The 15,536-nt window shown below is 37.4% G+C and overlaps 1 protein-coding gene across 1 annotated transcript in view; it reads left to right on the forward strand.

Moving 5' to 3' along the window:
- Positions 1–15,536, forward strand: part of LIN28B (lin-28 homolog B) — a gene marked incomplete at its 3' end in the record, with an annotated part of 96,031 nt that overhangs the window by 56,840 nt on the left and 23,655 nt on the right. The gene's annotated exons all lie outside the window — the stretch shown is intronic.

A 15,536-nucleotide genomic window follows, 5' to 3' on the forward strand; every position in this document is an offset into this window, starting at 1 on the left:
TAATTTTCATTTCCCTAACGGCTATTGGTATTGAGCTTCTTTTTTGTTTTTGTGTCATCCTTTTATTTGCTTTGGTTTATACCTTTTGCCTATTACTGGATTGTGTGTGTTCTTATTATTGCATTTTGAGAGCTCTTTATATAATTGTAAATAAAAGTTCTTTCTCAGACATATGGTTTGAAAATCTTTTTTTCTAAATTTGTGGGTTGTCTTTCCAATCTCTTAAACATCTCTCACAGAGGAAAAGTTTTAAATTTTGATAAAGACATTTATCAGTCTTTTATGTTATGTTTATGTGATGTCTTACTTAAGAAATCTTTGCTTAACCCTAGATCACAGAGATTCTTCACCCATGTTTTCTTCTTGTAGCTTTATAGTTTTACATTTACATTTATAATCTTTCTAGAATATACTTTTGCATATAAGGTGTTTGGGTTAGGTGGAGGTGTTTTTTTTTAATATGAATAATATGAATTGTTCAAGTGCTATCTATTGAAAAAATACCTTTTCTCTTGAAATGTTTTTAAATTAGAAAGTTTAATCTACTTTCTGTCGTTTCAGGTTAAAATATTAAATCTTAAAGTTTTTATTACAGGCAATTAAAACATTTAACAAATTCAAAATTTGGTTTCACCACTTAAAAGAACTGACTTGTTCAGTTCTAATCTATATTATATATATCAAATTTGTTATATATATAATTTGTTCAATTCTAATACATATATTCAATTCTAATACGTATATGATAAAAACACATTTTGTGAAGATTTATGTCTTTGTGGCAAGAAACAAAATAGTTTTAAAGATTTTTGCCTTAAATTTGAGTAGACTAGTTACAAAAGTAAGTGGGGTTATTTTTTCATTCTATCTTAAAATTGTTCTTAATTTAGTGTTCAGTTACTAGTGTCCAGTTACCCAGCAGCAGTATTATCTTGTTTTATTTTACATCCTCCACATTTAAAATGTTTTCTTAAAAGTTTCAAATGAAATAATTTTAGATTTATTTTTGCTGTTTAGTTTTTCTTATGCTCATTAACAAAGAGTAGAGATTGACTAACCCTTACAAAGCTCTCTTTATAGTAGAATGAAGGTTGTAAAGAAAAAATATATTTTTTTTAAATATATTTTTATTGACTTTTTACAGAGAGGAAGGGAGAGAGATAGAGAGTTAGAAACATCAATGAGAGAGAAACATCAATCAGCTGTCTCCAGCACATCTCCCACTGGGGAGGTGCCCGCAACTCAGGTACATGCCCTTGACCGGAATCGAACCTGGGACCTTTCAGTCCGCAGGCCGATGCTCTATCCATTGAGCCAAACCGGTTTTGGCGAAAAAATATTTTTAAACTCTGTATTTCTTCTCACAAACTGGCCTACACTATGATTTTATTCTTTAATAAACCACAATTTACTATGAGAAAAAGAAGTATTTTTTAACAGGAAGAAATTATGGGGGAAGAATGATTATTTATGTGTTTGGCACTGTTGATGTTTAGTATTTACATGAAATAATCATGTCAGCCTATAACATATAATTAAATATTTTATATAATAAAATTTCAGTTTATATTAACAAATATGTTATATTTATAAACAGCATGTATACTAAAATAACTCATTTGGAAATCTTTCTATGTAGGTTAAATTATTTTAATTCTTAATAATTAAAGAATAGAAACACATATAATTTTTAAAATCAGTTGAAGTGCATGCATACATGGGAGATGTATATATTGGGCATATACATATAGCTTCATATTTTTTAATTGTTTAAGGTGTTGCTGTTTTTTACCTCCTTTTTTATTCTAATTTTTTTCTTGGGTAGTGACTCTCTTCTTTGTTCTTTTTAACCTTCCACATCTTTTGACCCAAATAGTCCAAGAAGTGCTGTTTATAATGCAAGTTTCTTTTCAACAATCTTGACTTGAATGTTGTTCTACTGCTTTCATTCCATTTCAGGCAATATTTTATTTGCATCACTGCATTAGCACATGAGTAAGCTTTTTCATTTTCTACATGAGTTGGAATTTTAATGTGTTTTTTTTTTTTTTTAGAAAGAAGGGTAATTGTTATATAGTTTAGTAGTAATGTTTTTGGCTTAAAAGTATAGGAAATAAGTTTCATTTGATCATATTAGAAAGTCTTGTTCATTTAGCATTTTTAAGATGCTTTTCCTTTAGACTTAAAATTGATTATGAAATGTAGCATTCCTTTTAGTCCACTATTAAAATGATATGAGAATGACATATTATATTTACTGTTTATGGTCAGAAAGACCAAGGTGAACATGAACAGAAACTCATTACATATATACACTGAATGGCCAGATTATTATGACCACCTGACGTTTGTAGGCAAATTAGCTATAATTTCACGCTGAAGTTGCTAGAGGGCCAGACCATTATAAATAAGGAAGCAGGTTGTTTACCACGACAGAAGAAGTGATTTTTTTCTGAAGATATGGGTAAACAACGTGATTTAACAGCCTTTGAACGTGATATATATATATATATATATATATATATATATATATATATATTCTTAGCTCAGAAGAGCTAACTTGCCCTTTATAAAAATAAAAGTGGAGATGTATGATTACTTTTACAGGACAATAATTTTGTGTTTCAAATTCTTTTAATTTGCAAAAAGATTTGGAAGCCATAAGATATTGTTCTTTATTGAAGGACTATATATTTTGATTTGTTTATTTAAAAATATTCTTTGAATGTCCTCATTTACCTTAAGTATGCTTAAAACTGTGGTAACCCTTCTCTAACCCCCCCGCCCCCCCCCACACACACACACACTCACTCTCACACTCTCACCCACACCTCTACAGCAGGATAACCACTTTTAGACATTATCTCTGTGGTTTTTCTCAGGTTCTTTATGGCTAGGAATTCAGGATATTTAAAATCTACATAGAATGCCTTAAAGTAATAAATCTATACTTAGGTGTATGATACAATGATATTAAGGATATCTGTTTTACATGAAAAGTTCTTTCGATTATTTTATTTTCATATTTATTTCATGTGAGAACCTGCTCCCAAAAGAAAAAGAAAAATGCTCTTTAAGTCCTAGAGATATTTAAAAATGTAAATCAATAAATTCCAATAAATAACAGTTTCACCCTGATACTTGTGTGATTAGATTTAGGAATTTGCTGTTTCGTAGGTTCCTATTGTGGAAGAGAAATCTCTCAGGCATGAATTGATAGCCCAGATCCTTTGAGGTCTGTCTATTCTGACCTATGACCCCTATTCTTACAAGGTCAACATCTGAGGGCAGGAGATTAAGGCAGTTTAAAGACCGGAATGGTAAATGGAATGGAAAAATTAGCCAGCACATTTTGGGTGCAAAACATCAAAGTCATCAAATAGTTTGCTTATTTTAAACCTGGCTTATGGGTGTAACAAGCGAATTTTACTTTGTTTGTTGGAATCAAAAAAATTTAGTAATTATAATTCACTTCAAGAACCTATTTATATAATAATATGTTTTGACTGTATAATTTGAATTAAGTTAATAAAGTTTAACTTCAAAATATTAGGAAATGCAAAAATAATTTGTCACAGTGTCAATACATTTCAGTCTTGGGACTAGTTTGGGTACTTAAATTTAAATTAGGAAAACATTTACCTTAGCTTTTGGTATGAAATTTTAATTTATCAACAATGTTGAATAAAACACATACACCTATATCAGCTGATAATTTCAGGTGACTCGGGATTTAGTTGTAATTCTATGCTGTTGACTTTTAAGGAAAGGATGGCTTCAAAAGTTAGAGGTAGAAAATAGAACAAAGTAAATTGATCAGGCAGGGACAGTTTGTTCTTTTTTCTTTTTTGTTTTTCTGATACTTTGCTCTTTTGATTTTACTTCTTTCCCTCTTAAACTGTTCCCCATGCCTTTGATTATATGCTTTTCATTGTAATTCCACAATATAGACCAGTAGATATCCCTTTTTAGTTCCTGTTTTCCGTCCCTTGTAAGCAATTCCCCAGCACCCTTTATTTTACATTTGTTTGTATCCTGGACAGCTGTGAATTTGCATCTTCTGCTTCCTACTAATGACTGGCAAGGCCTGGAGCTGAATAACTGAACTGTTGCATCCAACTTTCCATTCATCCATAAGGTGACTAAGGAAAATAGTAAAACCAATAGAATGCCCAAGTCTCCTTAATTCTTCTACATTTTTTACTCTGTCTCACATTTACCTTATTATAGAGTTAATTTTAGGGTGGTTTTCTAAGTCCTTTCTTCTTGTGATTATTTGGCCAGAGATCTCCTAATGAGGCAATTATAGTTGTTTCCTTCATTCACATTATCTTAGCAGATGCTCTCCCTGCTGTGACCTCTGTTCAGACCGGCAGACAATGTGCCATTCTCATCACCCTCTCTCTGCAAGACATTGTGTGGGGCCGAGCTTCACTGGGCAATGCCTAGGTCTCCCAAGGTGCCTGATGGGAATAGTCAGAAGCCAAGTGGCAAATAATCACAATTTTAGGTTGATTTTCTGATTGCTGTTTTATTCTAAGCATAATAAATAGTAAAGTAATGCCTGCAGAGACTCAGAAAAAAACTCTAATATTTCAAGTAGAAATTGAATGTTTAAAAGAAACTTTACATAGCTTTCTTCCTTTAGACTCTGGTCTTGGTGAAAATGAGATCAAATATTTATTGGATGGTTTCCATACAAAGGATTATGAGAATTGGATAATATTTAAAATTTTTGAGTTGCTTTCAAATAAGGAAATTAATTTATCCTTTAACATTAAGTATATATATATATATATATATATATATATATATATATATATTAATGAGCATCTGACACTGTTTGGAGTGTCACTTTAAAACTCTAAAAACAAATTCTCATGTTTATATCTGCTGTAATGTCCAATCTGTTCCTGTGTGAATACAGTAAGGGCTAATCAAAATGAAAAATAATCAAGAGAAAATTTCCATATTTATACTGCTAAATCTCTCCGCTAAAATATGAGTCCTGTACCCCAAGCCCAAGTAATAATCCAAGGAATTACAAAGTTGTTAGCATCCTCTGGCTAACCTTTTTTATTCTTCATTAATTAAGAAGCACAAGTCAGTTCTGTTCTGATGAATCTGAAGAGCCTGTGTAGTGATTCTTGTAAATTTATACTGGAATTTTAATATTTTAAAATTTGGTTAAAAATAAACAGATTAAGAACTAGGACTTGAATTATTCTCATAAAAAGATTTTTTTATTGGTGTAAATAGGATTGCCTTATTTACATTATAATTTATAATATATATAATAATATATAAATTACAATCTGCACTTATCAATGCAAAGTAGTAATTTAATAAAAGCAGACCTCATTTTTGTAAAATCAGATTCATAATCAACAAGTTTCCCTAGAAAATGATATTATTAACATGTATTTTCATATAATGAAGGGCTGTTTTTAAATGCAGGTGCTTTGGATATAATCAGACAACAGATTTTAAATTTAGAAAATATTTTGTAAAGGGAAAAAATGGACTTGTGATCATCTGACTTATTGGTTGAGCATCAACCTAGGATCCAGGAGGTCCTGGTTCGATTCCTGGTCAGGGCACATGCCTGGGTTGTGGGCTCAATCCCCAGTGCAGGGCCTGCAGGAGACAGCTGGTCAAAGATTCTCTCTCCTTCTCCCTCTCCCTTCCTCTCTGAAATCAATTAAAAATATTTTTTTTAAAAATAAAGATGTTGCTTAGCCTTTAGAGGTACCATCAAATTTTTAAATTGAATAATTAATTATCAGTCTTTATTTTGATAAATAACTAGAGGCCTGATGCGCAGATTCGTGCACCGGTGGGATCCCTCAATCTGGCCTGTGCCCTCTCACAATCCGGGACCCCTCCGTGGATGTTAGATAGCCAGTTTTGGGCTGATCCCCACAGGCCTGATCCAGACAGGAGGGAGCCCAATCCTGTGCATTGAGCATCTGTCCCTGGTGGTCAGTGCGCATCATAGCGATCAGTCGTTTGGTCGCTTAGGCTTTTATATATATAGACTAGAGGCCCGGTGCACAAAATTCGTGCGTGGGGGAGGGGTCCCTCAGCCCAGCCTGCACCCTCTTCAATCCAGGACCCCTCGGGGGATGTCCGCAGGGTCGGGATTGGGCCAAACCGGCAGTCAGACATTCCTTTCGCAAACTGGGACAGCTAGCTCCTAACCACTCACCTGCCCGCCTGCCCTAACCACTTTGCCTGCATGCCTGATCCCCCTAACTACTCTCCCCTGCCCGCCTGATCTCCATAACTGCTCTCCCATGCTGGCCTGATGGCTCCTAACTGCCTCTGCTTCAGCCCCCACCACTATGGTTTTGTTGAGGACATCCAGAAGAAGTCCAGTCTAATTAGCATATTACCCTTTTATTAGTATAGATAAACTGGCAGTTGGACATCCCTCTTGCAATCCGGGATGGCTGGCTTCTAACTGCTCACCTGCCTGCCTGTCCTAACCACTCTGTCTGCCTGCCTGATCCCCGTAACTGCTCTCCCCTGTCGGCCTGATCCCCCTAACTGCTCTCCCCTGCCGGCCTGATCCCCCTAACTGCTCTCCCCTGCTGGCCTGATCGCCCCTAACTGCCTCTGCCTTGGCCCCACCACTGTGGCTTTGTCCAGAAGGATGTCTGGTCTAATTAGCATATTATTCTTTTATTAGTATAGATAAGGATTTCAGACCATAGATATTATTTTAAGAAAGGCTTAATTGTTTGGTATGAATTTCTAATTATTTTCATTATTTCTTAGATAACTTAAAATTTTTATTTTCAATTTGCTTCAAGGGTTATTTCACATAATTGGAGCTATAGGAGCCACTAGTCTTTCAGGTATAAGCAATATGAACCAATTCATAATGGCTTAAGGCAGTTTATTCTCAAGTGTAGTCACAAAACCAGCATCACCTGGGATCTTTTTAGAAAGAAAAATTCTGAGGCTTCCTCCAGACTCATCTCAGGGTATGGATTCCAGCAGTCTGTTGTTTTGTTTTGTTTTGTTGTTGTTGTTGTTTTTAACATACTCTCCAGGTAATATTGATGCACCCTGAAGCCTGAGAACTATTGCACAAGAAGGGGAAAAATGAAATTTATTGACTCACGTAGCTTATAACTCCAGGAATTAGGATCATTTTAGATACATCTGGATTTGAGTACTCAATTCTAGTGCCAGGAAGGCTAGAATTGCCAGCAGTTCTGACAAAAGCTTAGATTGATTTTCTTGATCTAACGTAGCGTGACACTGATTCCATAGACTTGCGTCATTTGCCCACCCCGTGAGCTGAGAGGAGTGAGGTGAGCCCTATCCCAACCACAAGGATTAAAATAGGGGAAGGAAGCCTCTCCCAAAAGAAAATCAAGGTGCTATTATGAAAAGAGATACTGGATGAAGTTAGGCAAAACCAACTGATGTCCATGAAGCAGTGCTATTTAAAGTAGCCAGTCTGCAAACTGTTTGTTTCCGTTTTCCAGCAACACAGGGAGCTTGTGCGATCACGTAAATCAACAAGTCACTTCCTTCACTGAAAAAGTCTTGTTGCAGAACAATGTCACCTCTTGTAAATATTCATTTCTTTATGTGTTTAGAAATTTTCTTTTGTTATTTGTTTACCTTACTGATTTCCTTTTCTCCTTCTGGAACTCCTGTTAGTCAACTGATAGCGCTCCTAAATTGGTCTTCAAAGTTTCATACCTTTCTCTCAGCATTTCCGATCTCCTGTCTTGCTTTTTGTTATAAGATTGTTCTACTTAAACCTACAAAATATTGCGTTCTCAGGTGTGGCTATCTCTTCTTACTTTTTTTTTCTTTTTCGATTCAGTTTTAAAATTTGAAACTGTGTTTTTAGTTCCAGAGGGCCTGTCCCCATTTTCTAAAAGTGCATCTTTCTTCCCTAGGTTACATTGTCCCTAAGAGTTACTGTTTTTGTGTGTGTATGTTTTGTTAAATCTCCAATTGTGGTTTTTCTTCCCTTAACAAGAGACTAGAGCTGGCTTCTAGCATTTCTTGAGCAGAGGCAGATATCTGAGCTCTGGAATGTATGGTTTCTGCCCTTTTGAGCTGGCAGTAAACAAACTATCAAACCATGACCCTCCTGCTAGGGGAGATAGGCAGGAGGAGGATGGCTGGCTGGGAAAAGAACCTATCTGTATCTTTCCTGCTCACTGAAGATATATTCCATTTACCAAAGGGAAAAGAAAAATAAAACACTTGGGAATAAAGCTTAATAAGAGATACGTGGAACCTAAATGGAGAAAATGAAAACTACACACTGTTAGCATAAAATAAACGTTTAGTAAATCTAAGCACATGTATAAAGTCTATCCTGGGTGTGTGTTTCTTCTTTTATTTTTATAATATTTTTTTCCTAAATAGGGTTGATTTTGTGTAATTTTGTAATCAGCCACCTTACTGATGACTATGGATTTTCATTAATTTTAAGTGCATTTGTTTTTTAAGTTATAAAATATTTTCACCTAATAATTAATTTTGCCCCATCCGTGGTAATGGTTGGCATATCCAATTTCACTGCTCTTTTATTTGGCAAGTTATTCCATTGTGTTTCTGCCTTTGTTTGCTACCCATCTGATGATCAGGTATATATTGATCTGTATTTTTTCTGGTTTATTTCATTTAACTCTGAAATTCATCTAAAATTTAATTTGTGACTTTATATAATAGGGAGCTTTATTCTGAACTTACCCATACTCAGCATCTCTTGTTTGAACTCTTTTCATTGATTTGTGAAACCTCTTTTGTTATATAATGACTTCTTCTCTATATTACTTCTAGTATTTATGTTTCAGGGTTCTCTCATTTTGCGTTGTTTGTCCTTAAAAATACACAGAAGCCAAAAAAAGAAAATAATTATACTCATCAGAGTACCAACATGAAAACTTTAGTATACAGTTTTCTGGAACTTCTTTTTAAATCTGTGTGTGGTGTGTGTTTGTGAGTGTGTTTACATATGTATGCATTTGCTAAAATGTACAGCTCTTTCGTAACCTACTAATATTTTAGTCAGTAATCTCTTTTCCTTAGTTATGTATTTTTATCTTACTTAAAACCCATAACATATTCAAATTTCCCCCAAATAATTCCAAAATGTCCTCCACAGCTGGCTTGCTCAACTCGGTACCCAATAGTGATTGATTCTTCTATTTCTCCCTCCAGATTTTTCCATTTTTCTGTATGTGTGTGTAATATATTTAAATTATGAATTGAACCATTTCTCATTATTTGACATCTTTCTCTATTCCTAAGGATAGTATATTTTTGCCTCAAAGTATATTTTCTCTATATTATTAATAAAACCAGCTTTCTTTTGGTTAATATCTGTCTGATGTCTTAGGGCTGCCATAACCAAATACCACAGGCTGAGTGGCTTAAAAAACAATTTATTCTCTCACAGTTCTGGAAGCTAAAAGTCCAAGATCAAGGTGTCATTAGTTTAGTTTCTCCTGTGGCCTCTCTCCTTGGCTTGCACAGGGTGCTTTCTTGCACTGCCCTTACATGGCCTTTTCTCCAAACACACATGTCCCATGCCTCTTCTTATAGGGACACCAGTATTGGGTTAGGGCCCCACCCTTATGACTCACTTAACCTTAATTACTTCTTTAAAGGCCTGTCTTGAAATACATTAATGAGTAGGGCTTCAACATATGAATTGGGGTCGGGGCACAGGTTAGCCAATCACACGGGATTACAGTTTCTTTCACCTCTTTTCCATCTTTTCATGTTGTTATATTTTAGATACAACATATAGCTGATTTTAGTATTTTTTAAATCTAATCTGAAAATCTGTATTTGAACTGGTACAATTTGTCTATATACTGCCATTATTGATATGTTTTTACTATAAGTCTTACTCTATCTATTCACTCTGGATTTTTCTGTTTTTTTTTTCTTTTCTTTTCTTTATGTTGATGTTTTCCTTTCCCCTTCTTTCCCTGATTAAAATTTTAATGTTTGTTTTTCTTGTTTCGCCTTTCCCCTTCAGTAGTTCAGGGGTTATACAATACAATCTATTTCTAGTATTTCATTGGTTTCCTTGAATACTACCATGGTTACACAAGTTAACAAATTCTAAAGTTAGTTCACAGCTAAGGCTCATATTCAGCAACTGCATGCTGGGATAGCCATACTGTTTATTTTATTGACCATTCTGATTGGTTTGTACCCATGGTATAATAATTGATAAATATTTTTAGAATTATTTCTACTCTTGAGTCCTTTCCATCAAATAATGATACATAGAGTACTTTAAGGCCTAGGAACCTTCTTCAAATGTATAGGCTATGCTTCAATTTTTGCTTTTTAACTTTATAAATTATTATTTATTATCAGTCATTGTTACCTACGTACTTAATGAACTATATATTCACTATTCTTCTTTCATCTCTGACCTTCCTTCTGAGATTTTACCCCCAATATATATTGTTTGGAATTTTCTATAGGGACGTTTGTTTATGGTAAACTCATTTTTATCTGAATTTATCTTTATTTTACTCTTGTTCCTAAAAGCTAGAGTATGCAAGATGTTTTCTTTCAGCATTTCAATGATATTTTTATACTGATTCTTGGTTTCCATTATTGCAGTTATCTGCCATCAGTCTAATTTCTATTCCTTTGCAGATGATCTTCCTTTTCTATCTAACTACTTGTGACATCATTTTGTCCTAAGTTTCTACAGTTTTAATGTATTATGCATAGATGTGTATTCATGTTTATTTGTTCTGCTTGGTACATGTTATAACTGTTCAAGTCTTTCATTCATTCTGGAAAAATTTCAGATATTTTTCTCTTCAAATATTGCCTCCCCTTTATTCTCTACATTCTCTCTCTGCTTATTCTCTCCCCCCGCCCCCATAAACTTATTTGGTGTACTTTAGACATTCTTACTCTATCCTCAATATTTCTTAACCTCTCTTTTATCTGTCTATTCTGTGTTCCATGTAACTTCAGGTGTATTTTCCAGTTCACCAGTTCTACCTTTAGCTCTAAGTTGCTGTTTAATAATTCCACTGTTTTAAATGTCAATAGTACCATTTTAATATCTAATAGTTCTGTTGCATTTCATATTTTCAAATATGCCTAGTTAATTTTGCTAGTTTTATGTTGATTATTCATTTTGTTAATTTATCTTTTATTTCTTTATGAACTTTGTCTCTAGCTATTTTATAGTCTGTTTTTGGCAATTCCAGTAAAGCCCTTGGAAGTCTAAATCTGTACTTTGTTTCTGCTGACCCTCACTCATGATCTTTAATTATGAGCTCATACATATCCTATCTAATAAAAGAGAAACATGGTAATTAGCGTACATCCGCTACCCTTCCCATTGGCTAATCAGCAAGATATGCAAATTAACTGCCAGCTGGCAGCCAGGCAGCTTGAAACTAACATGAGGCTTGCTTGCTTCAGTGATGGAGGAAACCAACGTTCCCCGCCTGCCTTGCCAGCCTCTGAGCTTGCAGTTTGAAACATTGTTACAAATATAGAAGCTAAACAAAACCCCAGAAAGCTGCTTTCAGCCCGCAGGGATCTCAGAGCTGGAGTTGATACAGTGTTTTGATTATAGAACCCAAACAAACCAGATACCTGGTTTCAGCAGCAGAGGCCTCAGAGCTGGAGCCAGAGCTAAAGCTGGCCCAGAATAAAAAAGAAAAAAAGGAGCAGTTGGGAGCTTCCGTCACCTGCCAGCCTGAAAACAGCCCTCAGCCCTCACCCAGACTGGCCAGGCACCCCAGTGGGGACCCCCACCCTGAAGGGTGTGTGACCAGCTGCAAACAGCCATCATCCCCTCACCCAGGCTGGCCAGGCACCCCAGTGGGGACCCCCACCCTGATCCAGGACACCCTTCAGGGCAAACCAGCCGGCCCCATCCATGCACCAGGCCTCTTTCCTATATAGTAAAAGGGTAATATGCCTCCCAGCACTGGGATCAGCGGAGCCGCGAGGCCTCCCAGCACCAGGATCAGCAGAGCTGAGAAGCCTCCCGGCACTGGGATCAGCGTGACAGGGGGCAGCGAACAAACCCCCCTGATTGCCCTGCAGCTCTGTGTGTGACAGGGGGCGGGGCCACAACCTCCCTATCCGCCCTGCTCTGTTCGTGACAGGGGAAAGCACCCCAACCCCCTGATCAGACCTGCTCTGTGCCTGATAGGGGGGAGCTCCCCAACCCCCTGATCGCCCTGCGGCTCTGTGTGTGACAGGGGGCGGCGCCCCAACCCCCTGATCGGCCCTGCTCTGTGTGTGACAGGATGCAGCACCCCAGGCTCCCCCCACCACGGGCCCTGCTCTGTGTGAGACGGGGTAGAGCCATAACCTCCCCATCGGCCCTGCCCTGAGTGTAAGAGTGGCGGCGCCCCATCCCCCTGATCGGCCCTGTTCTGTAGGTGATAGTGGGTGGCGCCCCAACCCCCTGATCCGCCCTGCTCTGTGTGTGATGGGGGGAGCTCCCCAATCCCCGGATTGGCCCTGCTCTGTGCGTGACAGGGGGTGGCGCCACAACCTCCCCATCGACCCTGCCTTGAGTGTGACAAGGGGTGGTGCCTGAACCCCTCAATCAGCCCTACCCTGAGCGTGACTGAGGGTGGGATCGCAACCTCCCAATCCGCCCTGCTCTGGGCCCGACCAGGGGCTGCACCTAGGGATTGGGCCTGCCCTCTGCCACCCGGGAACGGGCCTAAGCCAGCAGGTCGTTATCTCCCGAGGGGTCCCAGACTGCAAGAGGGCACAGGCCGGGCTGAGGGGCCCCCTTCCCCCCCCCCCCCCGAGTGCACAAATTTTTGTGCACCGGGCCTCTAGTTTTATTATAATCTATGAAAAAATCCATGCTAAAGTTGAGAAAACTGTTCTTTGGAAGGAATTGTGTTTGCTTCTTCCTAGAGCTATGACTTTTTATAGAGCTGACTATTATAACTAATTTTGAGGATCCCTGCCTTGGTATAGAAGTGAGTTCAGTTGCTGCTGGCACATGACTAAGTCTATTCACCCCTTGACTTAGACCATTAATATTATTTGTCTGCAGGGCAAATAATTTGTCTGCCTTTACTGTTTGCTTATAGCTCAATGCTTCTTGCTCTAACTTTTCCTCTAGATTTATTTGCAGGGGGCTATTTCCCTTATTTTCTGCAAGCCCAGCAATGTATAAAAAATGTGGTTTCTCTGTTCTTTAGAGTATTTGGTTGGTGATACTGCTGGAAGCAGAAGTTCTTAACATTCTCTTCAGATATTTCTGATCCAGTTGCTTTTTAAGTCATCGATTGAGCTTTTAGTTTCAATTACTTTTTCTGTTTCTAGGCATGTGTATAGTTTCATGTGATTGTGGGGTCTGGAAAGTTTAAAATTTGCAGGGCCAGCAGATTGGAAACCCAGAGAAGGGTTGATGTTGCCTTTAGGCTCAGCTTCAATGATGGCAGTCTGGAGGAAGATCTGAAATTTGTAGTCAACTCTCAAATAGGCTGGAGACCCAGGAAAGAGTTGATGCTGCATTTCAAATCCAAAGGCATTCTAGAGGCAGAACTCTGTCTTCCTCAGGGACCTCAAACTGGCCAGGTCATTTTATGATTTTTTTTTTAACCACTCTTTTTTTTTTCTTGGAGTTTCAATTTTATTTTATTTTATTTATTTATTTTTTTATTATTATTATTTTTTTAGTAAGAATATTACTTTTTTATTCTATTATTTAAAACGGGTTCCTGTGTGTAATTCGTTGTGTATTTACACAAGGTTTCACAAAGTGTCCATACTCCAGTTAGAGTGCAGTAATCATGCATTGCAATTCAACCACCACGATTCCACACCACAAGTGTTCATTCATGGAAGCTCCTTAACCCCCCACCTCAGGGTTTCTTCTCAGATCCTCCCCACCTACACACCCACCAGTTTTTTTGTTTTTGTTTTTTTTAAATTTATTGCTTAAAGTATTACAAAGGGTATTACATATGTGTCCATTTTATCCCCCCGCCCTAGACAGTCCCCTAGCCTCCCCTATCCCCCAATGTCTTATGTCCACTGGTTATGCTTATATGCATGCATACAAGTCCTTTAGTTGATCTCTTACCCCCCTACCTCCTGCCCCCCAACCCTCCCCGGCCTTCCCGCTGCAGTTTGACAATCAGTTTGAGGCAGCTCTGCCTCTGTATCTATTATTGTTCAAAAGTTTATAATGGTCTCTATTATCCATGAATGAGTGAGATCATGTGGTATTTTTCCTTCATTGACTGGCTTATTTCACTTAGCATAATGCTCTCCAGTTCCATCCATGACGTTGCAAATGGTAAGAGTTCCTTCCTTTTTAGAGCAGCATAGTGTAGATGTACCACAGTTTTCTAATCCACTCATCTACTGATGGGCACTTAGGCTGTTTCCAGATCTTAGCTATGGTGAATTGTGCTGCTATGAACATAGGGGTGCATATATCCTTTCTGATTGGTGTTTCTGGTTTCTTGGGATATATTCCTAGAAGTGGGGTCACAGGGTCAAATGGGAGTTCCATTTGAAGTTTTTTGAGGAAACTCCATACTGTCTTCCATAGTGGCTGCACCAGTCTGCATTCCCACCAGCAGTGCACAAGTGTTCCTTTTTCTCCACATCCTCTCCAGCACTTGTCGTTTGTTGATTTGATGATAGCCAGTCTGACAGGTGTGAGATGGTACCTCATTGTTGTTTTGATTTGCATCTCTCGGATGATTAGTGACTTTGAGCATGTTTTCATATGTCTCTTGGCTTTCTGAATGTCCTCTTTTGAAAGGTGTCTATTGAGGTCCTTTGCCCATTTTTTTATTGGATTGTTTATCTTCCTTTTGTTGAGTTGTATGAGTTCCCTATAAATTTTGGAGATTAGGCCCTTATCAGATATGACATTGGCAAATATATTCTCCCATGCAGTGGGCTTTCTTGTTGTTTTGTTGATGGTTTCTTTTGCTGTGCAGAAGCTTTTTATTTTGATGTAGTCCCATTTGTTCATTTTCTCTTTAGTTTCAAGTGCCCTAGGAGCTGTATCAGTGAAGAAATTGCTTCGGCATATGTCTGAGATTTTGTTGCCTTTGGATTCTTCTAGAATTTTTATGGTTTCCTGTCGTACATTTAAGTCCTTTATCCATTTTGAGTTTATTTTTGTGTATGGTGTAAGTTGGTGGTCTAGTTTCATTTTCTTGCATATATCTGTCCAATTTTCCCAACACCATTTATTGAAGAGACTATCTTGGCTCCATTGTATGTTCTTGCCTCCTTTGTCAAATATTAATTGAGCATATTGGTTCGGGCCGATTTCTGGGCTCTCTATTCTATTCCACTGATCTATATGCCTATTCTTGTGCCAGTACCAGGCAGTTTTGAGAACAGTGGCTTTGTAATACAGCTTAATATCTGGTATTGAGATCCACCTACTTTGTTCTTTCTCAGGATTGCTGCAGCTATTCGGGGTCTTTTTTTATTCCCGATGAATTTTTGGAGAGTTCGTTCTAGATCTCTGAAGTATGCCGTTGGTATTTTAATGGGAAGTGCGT

This window comes from Myotis nattereri (genome assembly GCF_964212035.1).
Source record: "Myotis nattereri genome assembly, chromosome: 6".
Classification (NCBI taxonomy): Eukaryota; Metazoa; Chordata; class Mammalia; order Chiroptera; family Vespertilionidae; genus Myotis; species Myotis nattereri.